General features: G+C 32.0%; 1 protein-coding gene across 2 annotated transcripts in view; it reads right to left on the reverse strand.

Moving 5' to 3' along the window:
• LOC149415291 (uncharacterized) overlaps positions 1-6,733 on the reverse strand; it is a 159,821-nt gene extending 153,088 nt beyond the window's left edge. For both annotated transcript variants that reach the window (XM_089642467.1, XM_089642466.1), the window contains exon 1: positions 6,594-6,733. The gene's annotated coding sequence lies outside the window, so the exon portion shown is untranslated. The remainder of the gene's footprint in view (positions 1-6,593) is intronic.
• Between the last annotated feature and the right edge of the window lie 10,205 nt (positions 6,734-16,938).

The raw sequence follows: 16,938 nt of genomic DNA on the forward strand, positions 1-16,938 counted from the left end.
TTCATGTCTGTAAATCATGTACTGTTTGTTTCTATAATATAAAATAAAATAAAACATTGAAAAGGGATATTGCCGATATGTGACGTCATACGATACAAAATCACTTGGCGCCGAGTAACCGTTTGAAAAAAAGTTAAAACTTTACTGTTAAAGTATGCTCAAGAAATGTACAGCCATTTAAAGTAGTCTGTGAATAATGTTTTTGAGTGGAATTCGTCTTTGTTGAGCAGAGGTATTTTAGTCCCGGCGTTTCTTGAAAGGAGCGCTGCTTGTCTTTTTCCACATTATGCAATTACAGAGTTTTGCTGCCTTAGATCAAACAGAATGAAGTTCTCATTCAGCGCAATTAGGTATCAGCAGGGTGAGAGAACAATTGAATTCTAGGCAGAAAAACAAGAAACTTTTATACTTTGCAGAAATCTCTTCGTTATTTTTTTTTGTTTTCTTCTAGACAGGGATATTTACTTGGGCACGTCTTAGGTCCTTCTTCCACAGGGATATGTAAATTTCCGATACTCGACGATTCAAGTATCCTCACGTCTACCACCAAACATCTACGCGGAGCTCGTCGGCGATGCCAGTCTCTCGCTACCAGTCGGGCGATGTTGTCGCTACTCACGTCGACGAGACATTAAACAAGGCGTTACTTGTGTCAGCCGTTTTGTAACAATGCGTCACGTGCTTTAGATCAATGCTAGGAACAAAACATTAAAAAAATAATGAAATGATATAAACATGACAGCTACAGCTAGTGTTTGGTTGCAATTGAGGTTATGAAAGCATTCTAGTTTTGGCGGGTCGAGAATTGTACAATGCTTGGTGGCGATGCGGGTCGCAGACTGTATGAGTACACAATATTATTATTTATTTAAATCATTTAACGCCCATAGGGCTTTTACATAAGTATATGTGTTACAATAATGACATGGTAAATGATTTAGAACATGAGAAATAAATAGTAAAAATACTTTTACAACAGAAAAACATACATTCATGAAATAAAAATAGAATATGTGCATATATGTTTTTAATATTGTGATGAGATGGGTTTACAAAGATACAACCAAAGGTTCGAAAATAGGGTTGGAAGTTGGAATAGATTTTTAATATGATCAACAAAATTAACCGAGTATTTCGCCTATGAATATAGTGGTTGAATGATAAGTAAGTCTGTAAGTTGCAGGAGTTCGGAACAGTCTAATTTAAATAATTTATTTTGCGTCGAGTGTTTAATGGGAAATAATTATTTATTTATTTTAATTTATGAGTATCGTATAATTGCGTATCCTTGTGGAAAAAAGTGACTTCAGCGCATTTTAGGATCTGAACATAGTAATGCTATGGAACCGGTCAATCATAATATTATAACAATAGTCAATTTTCATTATTTGTTCAACGCATAAATCGCGATCCTCACTCGTTTCATTCTCCCCTCTCGCTTTCTCCAGACGTATTTATTGAATATTATTAAATTATTTATATCGTTTTGTTTTGTTCTAAAAAATGAAAGAAAAACAACAACAATAATAAATGCGAAACTGCGATAAAAACTTTTGCAAACAAATCTGTATTTAAACTTGAATTATTTGTAGGTGCCTTTATTTTTAACACTATATGAAATATTTTAGTTCACATCAAAATAATTTAATAACGGTTGATATTGACAAAATTCCGTATAAATTTTGATATTTTCCTGATATTTTTTCGTCCCCTGCAGTTTCCTGAACCATTCTCAATAAACTACTATTACCTATATGAGATTACAAATGCGATAATATACTTATACTTAATGTAACGTTTCAAACGGTAAACACAATATTATTATTCCATTAAATAATGACAAACTGACCACTGAATGGATTTGACTACCAGGCCATTTCAAGCGAGAGATAAAGCAATTATTATTCAACATACTCGTACTACCGAGAAATCTCTCATTATTAATTAAACCTTAAAGCTGGGAATCAGAATAATTATTGCCCAGCGCTTGGAAGTTTAATGTAAAGATAACTTACTCACAATTATTTACTTTCTCTATTTCGATGATTACGTTTTTTGTGAATACCGCACAAGAGTCCCAACTGATCCAAAACATCAGGAGCCAGTAAGACTATGGCATCCACAATTAGGGTATGTTATAAAGCAGTGAGGAGTGGAAAGTAGGGATATTCATCTGGTCATCAAACGGTCGTGTTGGATACTAACTTTATATACCGCCAGAGTTTGCAAAAGCGTGAACCATACACCGAGCTGTCAAATCGGAACATTCAATGTTATGGTCCCTTACATAAATAAAGTTTTAAAATAGATTTTTCATTGAGATAGTGACATTTCTTAACTGAATTACATAAAATATTAATGGTATATAATTTCAAGTGTGTAGGGATTTAAATACCCACTTTCAAATCTTGTGATTTCAAATGAAATTTTGGTTTAAATTTATTAAATAAGTGAAAATTAAAACTTTTTTGGGTGGAGGTCTATTAACTGTTCACAGAATTATCAGTTTTAGCTTCGCGTTTATTATTGGGTATTCAATATTATGATTCACAACTGTGCCTAGTTAAACTTGTTAGTGACATCTTTATTCTTCTTAAATAGTTCCGTACGCGAAAAGTTTAGGGGGTAGATAATTTACAATGTGAATATAGCTCATCAAATACCGTTTGCGATGAATATCGGCGAATGGCAAACAATGAAATTTCAAACTCTTCTATTAATTATAAGATAAAAGTTTCATATTTGTTTCTCGATAAAATTGAAGAGCTTTCCAGTGCAATAAATTATAGAAGATTGTAGAAGTTGGATATAATAAAATCATATTATAATTAAACTTCAGAAAAAAATGCTTATTTGTACAAAAAATTAATTGAAATAGATCAATCAACATGAAATGGCGTTTCAGGAGTTCGAAAAATGTTTAATTAATTATTAAATATTAATTTAGGTACTATAGTTTGTCTTGTCTAGAGTTAGTAAAAAAAATATATGGTAGAAATATATTGTATATGTGTACAGCTCCCTTTAGCTGATTTTTCACTAAAACGGCGCTAAAAAAATATTTTTATTACTAGCAAGGGTAAAAATAATATTTAATTTAAATATTTCATTGAAAAGTGTTACACTTGAAATTAAAATTGAGGAAAACAAAAATAAATTCAGACACAAAATTACAAAATGGATTAAAGAACAAAAAAGACAATATTACCAAAATTTCATAGCATAAAATAAAAAAAACTTACACGTAACACAAAAAAACCAATATAAATCACACATCACTCACAAACAAACAAGATTATATTTTAAATGTATTATTCTTTAAATGTATTATGTTGATTATATTTTTATATTATAAAATCAAGGCCTCAGCACGGGTAAGCCACCCAGTGAGGCCAACGTTACTAGATTTGAAAAAAAATGTAAAAAATATTGTACTAAAATAAAAAAAGCATTGCACAACTAAGTGATTCAAATAATTTAGTGGTCGACTTGTAAAACCTACACTGGAACTTTCAGCTGGTTCTGATACATCCATAAAAAGTGCTTGTAGAAAAATGTTTCGCCAAATATCAAAAGAATAATGTATAATTACGTTGATATTTAGTATAAAAGGTATATTCAATGTGTTCCAAACAGTTTCAATCTACAGATTCCGGAAAATTTCCGGAGCGGGTTTTGCAAGACGACAACTCAATTATCGTGACAGGAAGCAGCATTTAATTTATCATGATAGTGAATGTATAAGTTGGGGATGCCCGAAAAAGAAATGATATCTACAACCAAGTGAATCATACATTTGGATCTGTCATGTCAAGAGGCTGAATATCAGAAGACTGTGTGTGACAATTCATGAATGTGAATGAAGCAAGAAGTGTGTGCAAAGATGGAGTTGTCTAGCTGTCTATCCTGTCTGCCTATGGTTAGTTGGTATATTAGTAACTTGGTTATATAAGTATACTGGTGGGTCCGGGCAGACGTTGTCTTGCCACAGACCACTTCTATGTCGACTGCATTTTATATAAACCTCATTTTATGTAGACCGCCTTTTATCTGTTGTCGCTGTTGTCGGATATTTTATACATTTGACATACACAGAACACATGCGCAAGTCACATGCATCGTAGATATTATTTTGACATTTCATTTGATATCGATCATTTCAGTATTGAAAGAGTTTTGGACAGGAGAATGGATGACAAGGTTGTGATATTCAAAAACAATTGAATGGCTAATTGAACCGATTTTTAACGATAAAAGAGCAAAAAACATATCCTGAAGCGGACCAATTTCCGGCTCGAAGGACCAAAAATGTGCCGTGTTCTATTACACGAAAATGAACTGTAAATCAAATCCACAAGAATACGACAATATAAGGCTCATTCAATTGGGTTTGAAAAATCACGGGAAATGTGGAATGATGGAAACAGCCTACCTTGGATTCCCATAAATCCCGGCAGTATGGCTCTCGACGAACTTGCACTGTTCACAGGCTGAAATTTCCTCCAAAACGAGATAATCTTTGATATGATTTTGATATTTGCAAACAGACCACAAAGCATGTGAATATACGACGAGGACACGACGATTACACCTTCGTTGAATGTTGACTTGCGACAATTTACAATCAATGCAACAAATCATCTTCTTCTTTCCAAATGTGGGTAAGGCTATTTTTAAGGAAGGAAATGGATAGTAGGTATGATAGTAAATGATGGAAAATGGTAGGTATTATCTGAAACTGTTTCAATACTAAACACAGCTTATTATGATTATTCTTCAGTACGATAGAAAAAAAGAAAGCAGTTTATGTGGAACGATGAATGAATGCAAATTGCGTCAATGTCTAGCTATTTAACAAGCACAAATGTAAAAAAGAATATTGGCAAAACATATCACTTTAAGTTTTCACGTAAATTGACCACCAACACCGCAGTGTAATGAGAATAAATTTTAAGCAGTCATTACGAAGATTCAATTGAAAGTTTTCTATTGTTAGAAGAGAAAGAGGCATGTGAAATGACGAGGAACTGAGATCGGTCCCACTGACAAGGTTGACCGCAAATACTGAAAGTAAAACATTATTTTTGTATGCAATCACAGCTGCAGACCATTAAATATTTGAAATTAACAAAAAAGAAAATTGGTCGGTGTGTTTATTTTATTTAACTCCTCTAGCTAATTTGTTTTTTGAACAAAGAGCTATTATCCTTTTCGGAATATATCATATGGTGTCATAGAAATCGTTGGCTCCTTTACCGTCATAGTTAGAAATATGAGCCAAACGGTGTTAGAAAGAAAAAATACCAGGCTTTACATTCAAATGTAGGAGTTAACTACAGATTAATTTAAATGTACACCTTTATAAAGTCAAAAATTCCGATCGTATATTGAGAAAAATTTATAAAACTTGTGAAATATATATTAATTAATTTTAATTGAAACGACGAAAAAGTGAGTTGACAGTAATGTTAAAAGGTAATATTCCAAAAATTAAGCATTCATTTTTAATAATAAAATTTGTAAGCAAATTTCATCACTTTTCAAAAACAGTTCTTTTCGGATACGTTCAGAAATATCCCATTTATTTGGATTTTATTAAGAAGCGGAAATACAAACAAATTCTCGTACTTTCTGACAGCATTTTTAAAAAAAATGAGGTTAATATACCAGAGGCCTGAAGGGTTAAAAGAAGGGAAGTATGCATACATTTTCTTCTTCATTGCTTCACGTGGGTAAAAAAGTTACCAAGAATAAGAAAAAGATTTGAGGAAGGCCTTTGTGATTTCCAAAGCTCGATGCCAGAAGACTCATGCAGAAGTAGAACATTTAGACTATTTCTGGTCATGGTACGGTAGTAAGAAAGAGATGGAAGATTATAAAATTAATTAAGTATTTTTAAGAATTTTAGTATCACAATTTCATAGATTTATTTTTAAATATTTTCTGAGCAAATTTGGGAGATATACATATTATACTTATAGGAGTAGGTAATTTTATTTTAGAGATCGATGGCAACAAAATTTTACTTCTTGAAATGAACGGCCTCCCCTGGATGAGTATTTACAATCCTTGGCTACGAATCTGGAGGTACGAGGTACGAACCTGGGAAAATATATTTTATTATGTTATTTCACTATTTATAAAACATATTTTCGAAGCGTTCCATAATGCTAGATTCTGTCAGTATCAGCCTAGTGAAAGACTACAATTCAGAATAAAAACATTGCTTGAAATGACTTAAGCCGTGTTTTGTGACGAGATCTGAATAACCGAGTACTTCCCACCTTTCTCTTCTCCGTCTCTTCTCCACCCACTACCCTCAGCCGCACTACATATTGCAATTGGTATGCCATAATCTCACTGGCTCCAGACGGTCGGAAGCAGTTGGGATTCACACAAAACATATTATTTTGTTTATGAAACAAAAACCACCAACCTACCATCAATATTTCTTATTGCAAAAAAATTAATAATTTGTCTTAGAAAATTTTTGTAATAAACTGGTATTCTGTTCGATTCAATTATTATACTACAAATTGTTTATAAGTTCATAATGTAAGCTAAAAAGAAATATTAATCAACTTTATAATTACCTTTTTGTATGGTCTAGTTCATTTTTGTATTAACAGTCACTAAACAACACGAATGAAAAATAACCACAAAACTAAAAACAAAAACAATAAGTTAAAAGAAAAAACCTTTATCAAACACAAAAATTATTTATTTGTCATAAACACTGTACGAAAAAACATACCAAACTGTTTTTAAAATCCACATAAAAAGTACGAAAAACAGAACCGAACGAAATTTGAATTTCGCGCCTTTAACTTGGAGGTTGCGCGTAGCCACTATTCCTCACCGAGCTCAAATCACTACTGTTGTGCGCAGTGAGATCTCGTATTAGGAGCAATATTTGTGATTGCGCGCGCATCTCTACATCACCGGGTGGTTACAAATTTCAAATGCTGTTTTTTTTCTAAATTCAAAATGTTTGTAAGTTGAGGGAGAGACGGTTAAACAGTTTAAATACGTTTTTACATGCAAATAATAGAAAAACACAACGTATTAATTATGAAAATTATTTTTAATTCTTCGACTATATTACTGCTGTATCGACTATATTGTCTGAGAAAATGATTCGAATACGTTTTCATTATTAAAAGACGTATATGTTGTAGGCATAGACTAAGTATAAATACATCAATGGTTGTATGCATAATAATTTGTATATTGTTGCTTTATAAAATTTTCAGAATACCCTTAGAATGTTTATACACCCATCATAGTTCAAAGAATGGCAGTCAGTCGAAGAATAAAGACTGGTCATTTATTTTATATAGTTAAATGGTTTATTCCTGATATCCAAATATATATGAGGCGTGTTGAAACAAAGACAGCAATCTCCACCATTGGTGTAAAATGAGTTAGATATGGCGATGGATAGAGAATCGAAAATACTATCGACTGCTGCAAAGGTTTCGGAGCATAAACGACAATATTCCATACATTTTGAATTTTAATATTTAGTTCCACAACAAACATGGCGATTTCCTTCAGGTTACGGAACAAAAACAGCAGTTTTTGTTTGAGCCAATCAGAGACCCAGAAATATGATATTTAAAACCGCCACCCCATACAAAGTGTAAACAGCTGGTGTGATACATAAGGTATTGGAAAAATACAAAAAAAAAACATTTATTGCATTTTACTCAAAATGAAAAGAAGTGGAGATTGCTGTCTTTGTTTCAACACGCCTCATATGTATACCTGCTTAGCAAAATGTTATAAACTCAACTTGGTGTTTATTTAGGCATGTACGAGTACATTGGTGACCTGAGCTAAAACCATTATTAGGATACGGCTATAATTAATAATAATTGTTAGGATATACAAAGCATTTGAGTAACGAACTTGTTAATATCACTGAAACAAAACAACCTGCCATAGAATTAGCCAATTTAAATATTGTTTTTATGGGCACTAAAAATGAATAGTAGCTTCCCAGTGGGACTGATTAGAGGCAAATGTATTTTTAAGTAATAATGTTTTCACCTCACTGCTTCTTGAGCCACTCATTAATTCTTAGTTACAGTCGACCCCATCAGAGGGCCATCGTAATCGTAAGACATCAACAAAAAATGTGTATCGTGTTCAATTTCTCCATTATTCCTTTCTTTTTCATCTTGCGTGGGAACAAAAAATACAAAATATCAGAATTTTGAATTTTTTCAAATAAATATCCATATAAATGAAAAACACACGTGATTTCAGATTTGTAGGTACTATTTTATTGCGTCGAATAAAATTATTCATTATTGAATAATCACCATATCGAAATTTGACGTTTCAATACAAATCTTATCATATTAATTAGATTATGCAAGGTCAGAACTTTTTGAATTTTTGTAAAATACCGAATATATAAGCCATCACATTGTTGATTTTTACGGCCGGCCAAAAAAAGAGTGTGACGTCACTGGACACGCACGGCGGTAGATACTGCAGCACTGCCGCTTGAAATATGAATTATCTTCGTGTGACTTCACGATACACTATTGCATAAATTTTACCAATGTACACTATGAAAATTAATAACATCGTCATTTTCCAAGATACCGAAAAACTGATTTTTCTGTCGTTTTAATAATTCTTTCAATTTAATACATTTTAACTAAAAAAAACAGGAGACCATCCTATTATTGTATTTTTAATCCAGTGATATCTCCAATGTCCTGTTGTTTATAATTATATTTATACAAATATAATTCTTCTTCTTCAAATAGAAAAAAAATGATGGGGATTCTACAGTTAACAAATAAATGGATGAAATACTATCCATAAAATTGATGTATAGCTTTTATTTTGTGGTAAGTATATAATATTCTACTGTTTCCTTCTCCATCCTTTGATCACGAATGAATGAAATTTATACAAATATAATTATTACATCTCTTAAAATGATCATCTCATTTCTGAACACTGTGTAGAGGCCAATGACTGACCGCAGCAGCCGGTGGGTAATGTTTGTCGCTCTATCGGTCAAGCGTGAACTAGAATGATTATACTTACTTCTCCTTTTACAGTTCGTAACCATAAGACACTTCATGATCGCACTGTAGTCTGCAAGGTGGTAGGTAGGAGATTGGATGACATCTGGATAGAGGGTGTTCGAAAAATCAACAAGTTTGTTTGTTTGGTTTTGAATTTTATCACAAAAAATGCACTCTTCCCATCGGAGCTCATAATGTTATTTTTAAAACGTGGATAGATAAATCGTGTAGGGACCGTGCGTATCTATTTAGATATATTAACATCCCAAAATTATTTATTTGCCATACGTGGTTAGAATTTTTTTTCAACCATTTTTTTTATGGGGTACGTTGTGAAACTGAAGGAATTGGTGAGGGGGGAAGGATTGGAAGAGGAGAACTTGAAGTACTTACCTAGCTATTCAGGTCTAGTCACTAAATTCAGCTAATCCTATTTTAAACACGTAACACACAAAACCAACATAAACACACATCACTCACAAACACACAAGATTATTTTCATTATATTATTTTTTAATTTTAAATGTATTATTATGTATTTCGTATTTTTAATTTTAAATTTATTATTTTCTTTTCAAATTTATTATCTTCTCTTTAAATGTAATATGTAGATTAGATTTTCATATTATAAAATGAAGGCCTCAACACGGGCAAGCCACCCAGTGAGGCCAACATTACTGGAAAACATAAATTGTAACAAAATAATGTACCTACCAAATAAAATAAAATAAATAAATAAACAACTGTGGTGAAAATTATGTTCTGAATGTTCTTTCCCCGGGACAATATTGAGAATAGCTTAGTATCATGTTCCTTTATTTTAAAAACAATAATTACCGGCACGACGCGTTTTCTATGCATGTTTTAATAATAATAATAATAATAACATGGCATTTATAAAGCGCAGTTTAGTGTCATTTCACTTCAAGTACGCTTAACTATAACAAACTTAAAAATGGTAATTTAGTATTTGTGGTCATGTTCTTAAAATTATTAATATAATTTGTTCCTAATATTATAACTCTAAATATACTGTTTATACAAAGTGATGACAAAACTTAGAATAACAATAACAGCAGGACAGGACAAAACAAGAATATTAAAACTAAAAACACGAGGCAGTTTGTGCTCAGAAATGAGAATCTTCTGAGCAGACATTAAAGGTACAATAAGGAGGCAACCGAAACCAAACAATTGCCGGAAGTTTTAGAATATGGTTTATTATAAAATATCAAAAAAAGTTAATATTTATGAATGGTAAGATTTATTAAATAATTCTGTTTTTAAAGCCCGTTTAAATTTAGCCAAATTCTGGAGATTAATAAGAGCTGAGGGAAGTCAATTCCAGATGAGCGGGCCTGCTACACGAAAGAGACTCGATTTGACCTAGAAAGTTTGATAAGACGATTACTAACATCTAGATCTGTTTAATAGGCATGTTACCCTAAGTGAATTTTTTTCCAGGCTTTTCGATCGTATTTTTTTTTCTTTTTGCGCCTTTCAAACAATATCATATATGTCAGGAGCTAGGGCCGCAATTACCCCACCATTGTCCCAGATATGATTTATATCAAGAAAAGTAAAAGGAAAAAATTGATGGGGATTCTACAGTTAACATATAAATGGATGAAATATCCTCTTTAAAATTGATATATAGCTTTTATTTTGTGGTAATTATATAATATTTTACTGTTTCTTTCTCCATTCCTTGATCACGAATGAATGAATCCACACTAACCTACAACCTCGCGTTCATGTTATGGCTATATGCCATATCTATAGATATAGCATTTTGACTTTACAGTGCCCATTCATCGAGTTTCATCGTATGAACTTAATTATTTTTGCTTACGAGAGCACCATGCTTTAATTACAAAAATGAGTTCTTTTACAATGTCAGAAACTAAAAATACAGCTTTCTGCCAGGACAACCTCACAAATACGGTGTTTTGTCATTACAACGCCGTTGCCGTGTGGGAGACTGGATGTTGGAGTTACAGCGTATTGGCCTCATGTATCGGCAGCTATCCGTGCCGCGTGCATTTCACGTGATGTGTCAATATGCTTTATCTCTAGTTTCGGAGCTAGTTTTGAGATAAATGATTTTAAACTTTTGGAAGATTATTTTATTTTCCCATCAAACTAAGATTATAAATGAAGGGTGTGTCTAACCTTTCACCGCATTTGGAATTGTTATCACTGTTAGTTTGCGACAAAGTAACAAAATTTCCAAAAGATTTTATGAAAACTATATTTTTGGAGGTACAGTATTTTGCCATTACACAAGCGCTCTTTGGTAGAACTTTAATTTACTGTACAAAATAATGATGTCGTGTTCAAAAGTGATCAATTTGAAAAATACACTGGATACCTACATGTACCACTTCGTTCCAGACATGTTATCAGTACCGTACTTAACTCAAAATGGGTTTTGTAATGTAAATAACCTAACCTAACCTCGCCTAACCTAATCTATCCCAACTATCCTCGTCCATTTTTCACGATCTTATAGACAACTATACTATTATTTCTGAGTCAAAAACAATTTAAAAAAATATATATTTGACTGTACCTGCTACGTAAATATAATGATATATACACATTAAAAATATAAATTTTAAGAAAGCATTTTGATGGGCGTAAATTTTAATTACAAACTATACACAGTTTTCACAAGCAAACAGAGGCTTATCCTAGTGTTGTCGAAAATTCTAACGTAAAAAAAGATGAAATGTAAAGAAACAATAAATAAAATAATTACCAATTACTCAAAAAAATTGTCAAAGCGGCCTCTAAAACCACGAATAGTTGAATTAGTTAATGGCCTATACGTTATAATTTAAAATACAAATAAATAAAGTAACACATCTCCATATCAGATGTTTGCTATACCTTTTAATACTATATACTCACTGGGACTTAAATTTAACTAATAATATTATACATTTACCTTTTTAGTAAAAAAATTATTCAATTCACGAAACAACATGTTTTATAGAACACCTACTAGATATTGTTATTTAAATTTTTTATAATATATTCAACAAATCGTTAATCCAAGTGCAAAATAAAGCACAATGCAGGAAATGGTAACGCACACACATAAAATAAATTGCACGCTTAATTACCTTCAGAACTGTTATGTTCTCACAATAAAGGTAAGTTCCTGGATATAAGGCAGGATATGTTTGTACTTAGTTGGTACTTATGCCTACCAAGATACGAGTTGAGTTACCCGTGTAAATACTTGTAAATATATAGATTAGATATTCAGTTCACGCCTTCTAGAGTAGGTACACAAAATACGCAGGTATACACACGACACAAATACACACACAACATAGTACACACCCTGACAGTCTGACACATCGTTCGCTTGGAACAACAATGTTCTATCTGCTATTTGTATGAATCTGAGATATTGAGGTTCAAAGTTTGAAACATGAATAAAATACTGAAACTTGATGTAAATTTTTGAATTTATATTCCTTTCTTACAAATTTAATTTACTTATTCCTTATTATGCTGTCTCAGAAAAGGTAAAGTCACAGGGAGGAAATCCATAATTGGTTTAATTTTGGTTATTTAAGTACAAACTGAAGTAAAAGTAAACTGTCGATTTCCCAAAAATTAATAAATAAATAAATATATACGAAAGACACAAAAAAAGTATTTTAAATTATGTTTATTTATGTTTAAACTTACATGCAAAACAACAAGTGACATTTAGAAAAATATATATTTGTTGCTCTGAAATTCAGCTGAGCTCAAAGCAACATTTAATCTAATTAGTTTATTTGACTAAATGCCAAGTTTTTTTAATAGAATGTTATTTTTAAATGTAAATATTGCATAAGAGTCCCAACTGCTACCAACTCTTTGGATCCAGTGAGACGATGGCATCGTCAATTGGGTTATTTTTTGAGTCTGAAGGTAGTGTAGGAAGGAAATGGCAGGAGGAAGGCGGTAAAGTACCTGGCTATTCAGAACTAATCACCAAACACGGCTAAAGTTATTTAAAGCAACGTTTCAAATCTGAATGGTGGTCGTTCACCGGGGCGATACTAAGGGTGTCTTCCACTTTGATACGTGCCGCAAATATACCTAATGTTAATTTTAATTATTAAATTGTGAAATAACACAAATCTATCAAACTAAATTTACGCAACCCCCCTCGACCACGGGGCCGTAGAGGGGTTTTAACCCTAAAGATAATTCAATTACAATACGTTATGCATCACTTTTTCATAAATGTAATTTATTTTTTATTTACTCAGGTTTACGTAATTGACAGATATAACCTTGCTGTCCCAAGCGAAATGGAACCATGTTCTTCCAAAAATATTTTATCTATTTTTGCAATGAAACTTTTTTTATATTGCAAATGGAAAATTATTGTTCTAACAAAAATATATATTTTACAGAACTTTTTTGCATAATTATCTGCGAACTAACACAGGGTTGGACATATTTTAGATTAGGTTTTAAGGTGAAAAAATCTACGAAACTTGTCGCAAAAAGTCAATGTTGGCCCAAATGTCAAATAGAACCTTGTTGTCTCAAGGGCCCGACGTGTATGTTCGACTACCTATATATGACATGCACAATACAAGTAAACAACAGCCGCCTGTAGAGAAACATGCGTAGAGCTGAATTTGGATAGCCAGGTGGATTTTATGACTTTATTCTTATGGCAACATTTTTTATGCATTCATGTGAGGTATTTTTAGATATGGCAGATTTTTAAGTGGTTTATTTTCAGTGTGGTTGCTGTCATTGTGGTCTGTCAGGATTTATAATTCTCAACTAGTATGCATTTTTAATATTTATGCCGGAATCACAGGAAGACAATAAATACTGTTTTTTTTCCCAGCTGTCAAAGTGTGAACAGTCGTTTGGAAGACAGAACAATGCACCAAGTTACTGTCTCTGAGATAGACGGGCAAGCTATCTCCGCAGGATAGTCCGGCCGCGTAGTCCGCGTGTAAACGCGTTTTGACAAGACAGTAGGACAATAGCCAGTCGCTCCGCGCGTACGTATCTTGCTTCTCGGCATTCGGATATCATATTGAACACTATAATGCATCATGGTAAGTTTACAAGACCGACAGAAATATAATATTTTCCGCGTATCCATTAAGACAGCGTTCCGCGTTTGAATTACGGTAGTATTTTTTTTTAATGATTTTTTTATTTAGGAGAAAAAACAGATACTGATATCAATTGACAAGAATATACAAAACATCAACTAGAGAATTCACCTGCATCCAAACTATTTCTCACGAATTGACTTAAACAGCAGTTAAAAACATTTACAAATATTTTGACTTGAAAATATTTGTAAAATACAAATATTTTTAAATGCGCAATATCCTTTTAAGAATTTACAAATTATTTTTGAAAAAATTTAGAGGTTAAAACAAAAAAAATATATATAAATAGATAAACAATGTCAAACAGAAATTTAAAAAAATATATATTTAAACGAAGTATGTCTAAGTTGTTTACTTTGAACTTTGTAGGAAAACAGTCTTCATTTTTCTACTAAAAGTAGTGCGTGTATTAAAAAATAAGTTTTGATTCTGATTAAGTTATTCGCACATTCTTCTGATTGGATCCCTGACACCAGCATTTACGCGTCCTGCTAATGTGGAATAAGTCGTTAAGCCTTGTTACTCTGGGTGGTACTTTGAAGTTTATTAATTTCAGTAAGTCGGGACAGTCAATAACGTTGTTACAGATTTTATACAGAGTCATGAGATCAAGGTATGTTCGCCGGTTAGATAAAGTGGAGACGTTATAACTCGAGAGCATATTTATGTACCCGCGTTTGGGTGCGTTCATTCTGTAATTGAGGCATCGCAGAAATTTCTTTTGAATACTTTCAATATTTTCTTTATAGATATCGTAAAGTGGATTCCATATGGAGGTGCAGTATTCAAGTTGAGAACGGACCAGAGTGTGGTAAAAAGAAGATATGTTTCAGGTTTTCGAAATTCACGGCTGTTTCTGATGACAAATCCTAGCATGCTGTAAGCTTTATTCACAATATTATAAATGTGCGCATCGAAGTGGAGTTTGGAATCAAAAAGTACGCCTAGATCTCTTATACAGTAAAAGAAAACTAATGTTTATAAGACAAGGTTGGATATTTCAAGCGATTAATTATTGCTTATAATAATTTGTTACCCTTTGTGATATGCATAAAAAAACCTTGTCTTATAAACATTAGCTTATCAAAAAAAAATATATATATATATATTTTTTTTTTTTTTTTTTCTTTATTCATGAAATATTAATGTGTACAGTTTTTACATGCTTTTCGACTACCACACTAGACACACGCCCGTATTATGGTAGTCGAAATTTATATACATAGGTTTATATAATTATATAAATGTAATATTTGATAACTTGTTAATATAAGTATTTTTTTTACATGCAATGTATGTGTATAATAGGTGACACTTTTACTGGTTCCCAGTTCAGTAGATTGCTCAAGTGTACATCAACCGTATTTTAAACTGTTGATATTAATGAGATAAAATGAACACAATCAGCAAATAAATAGGTTACTTTACTTGTTAAAATAATGAAAATAAAGTAGAAATTATGAAAATGAACTTGTTGAAATAATGAAAATAAAGATTAATTAATTAATTATTAAACTTTTTTCTTTACAGAATTGAATGAAAAAACAAAAATGACTAATAAAGAAAATGAGCTTAATTTAATGATGGCAGGCATTCCTTGAAAAAGTTCCTTCCCTTTATAAATAACCAATTTTGAACACTTATGACATACAAATTGTGAGTTTTTGATTTTCTGATATCAATACTCAGCGAGTTGAATATTTTGGGAGCAATATAAGAAAACTGCCGCTGGGCGAAAGCTGTTTTCGTTTGGGGAATTTTACAATTTAGGTGTGACGAGTAACGGGTGTTAATTTTTTGTTGTGTTTTATTCACCAAGTCATTTTTCCGTATGTATATGAGAATGGTCTTAACATATAATTGTCGAATATCTAATATTCTGAGTTTTCTAAAAAGTGGTTCTGATGGGTTTGTTGGCTTACATTTGAATATTATCCTTAGTAACAGTTTTTGAATTAAAACCATGGGATGAAGAATCGTTTTTGCACAACCTCCCCATCCCACTATACCATATGTAGTAATTGATTGAAAAAGTGCAAAGTATTCACATCTTAGTGTTTGTAGGTTAAGGATAGATCTGAGAGAGTAGAAAATGTAGCATAATTTGCGAAGCCTTTTTGTTGTAGAATTTATATGGGCCTCCCATCGCAGTTGATTGTCTATAATGACCCCCAAGTACTTAATTTCGTTTGATATTATAAGGTTATCGCATGAACAATTTTTGTGAGGTGATGTAGCCATGTTGAATTTCTGTGAACATGAATGTATGGTAAGTTTATGATAGTTTTGAGGGAGATTAGGTTTGCGTATGGAAAAAAGTAAGTATTTAGTTTTCTCAATATTTAGAGTGAGGAGGTTGGAATCTAACCAGTGTTTTATTTCATTTATACCATGATTTGCTTTTTCAAATGTTGAATTCAAATTTTCATCTGCAAATATTATAACCGTATCATCGGCAAAAGATATTATAGTGCCACCAGTATCCAAATTGCATAACGAGTTAATGTATATTAGAAACAGAAGTGGGCCCAACACACTGCCTTGGGGCACGCCATATGTGATTGGCAAACTTGTACTTCTATACTCTTTAACGGAGTTAATAATAGTTGACTGGGACCTATTTGTTAGATAGCTCTCAAACCATTTAAGAGGAACACCTTTTATTCCTATCTGTGAGAGTTTTTTCAAAAGTATGTGGTGAGATACAGTGTCAAAGGCTTTAGCCAGATCCAAGA

Source organism: Hesperophylax consimilis, chromosome 18 (genome assembly GCF_061612785.1).
Source record: "Hesperophylax consimilis isolate HC1 chromosome 18, BYU_Hcon_1.0, whole genome shotgun sequence".
NCBI classification, from domain to species: Eukaryota; Metazoa; Arthropoda; class Insecta; order Trichoptera; family Limnephilidae; genus Hesperophylax; species Hesperophylax consimilis.